Consider the following 1,102-nt stretch of genomic DNA (forward strand, 5'->3'; position numbering starts at 1 on the left):
CTAATGGAGGACCTTGTTTCAGTCATAAAACTTTGAGTAGTTTTAATTAGATCAGAGACTACAGTTGCTAATTCAGAGTGGCTCTGCTTAGAATTCTCTATCTGCTGTTAAGAAGATGATGGAAAAGGTTTGCCATTGCTAAACCTATTTCTTCCACCATTATTGTTGTTAAAGCCTTGTTGAGGCCTCTGTTGATCCTTCCATGAGAGGTTTGGATGATTCCTCCATGAAGGATTATAGGTGTTTTCATAGGGTTCTCCCATGTAATTCACCTCTTCCATTGCTGGGTTCTCAGGATCATAAGCTTCTTTTTCAGATGAAGCTTCTTTGGTACTGCCTGTTGCTGCTTGCATTCCAGACAGACTCTGAGAAATCATATTGACTTGTTGAGTCAATTTTGTTCTGAGCCAGTATGGCATTCAGAGTATCAATCTCAAGAACTCCTTTCTTTTGATTTGTCCCATTATTCACAGGATTCCTTTCAGAGGTGTACATGAATTGGTTATTTGTAACCATTTCAATGAGTTCCTGAGCTTCTGCAGGCGTCTTCTTCAGATGAAGAGATCCTCCAGCAGAGCTGTCTAATGACATCTTGGACAGTTTAGATAGACCATCATAGAAGATACCTATGATGCTCCATTCTGAAAGCATGTCAGAAGGACACCTTCTGATCAATTGCTTGTATCTTTTCCAAGCTTCATAGAAGGATTCACCTTCCTTCTGTCTGAAGGTTTGGACTTCTACTCTAAGCTTGCTCAATTTTTGAGGTGGAAAGAACTTTGCCAAGAAGGCATTAACTAGCTTTTCCCAAGAGTTCAGGCTTTCTTTAGGTTGTGAGTCCAACCATGTCCTAGCTCTGTCTCTTACAGCAAAAGGGAAGAGCATAAGTCTGTAGACCTCAGGGTCAACTCCATTGGTCTTGACAGTGTCACAGATTTGCAAGAATTCAGCTAAGAACTGATGAGGATCTTCCAATGGAAGTCCATGAAACTTGCAATTCTGTTACATCAGAGAAACTAATTGAGGCTTAAGCTCAAAGTTGTTTGCTCCAATGGCAGGGATTGAGATGCTTCTCCCATAGAAGTCAGGAGTAGGTGCAGTA

The 1,102-nt window shown here is 40.9% G+C and overlaps 1 non-coding gene across 1 annotated transcript; it reads left to right on the forward strand.

Moving 5' to 3' along the window:
• The first annotated feature begins 645 nt into the window (after positions 1-645).
• On the forward strand, positions 646-753 carry LOC148546025 (small nucleolar RNA R71). The gene has a single exon (XR_015901234.1). It is a non-coding gene; the product is annotated as a small nucleolar RNA R71 (small nucleolar RNA).
• The last annotated feature ends 349 nt before the right edge of the window (positions 754-1,102 follow it).

This window comes from Arachis ipaensis, chromosome B9 (genome assembly GCF_059453495.1).
Source record: "Arachis ipaensis isolate K30076 ecotype BB chromosome B9, ASM5945349v1, whole genome shotgun sequence".
In the NCBI taxonomy this organism is placed as follows: Eukaryota; Viridiplantae; Streptophyta; class Magnoliopsida; order Fabales; family Fabaceae; genus Arachis; species Arachis ipaensis.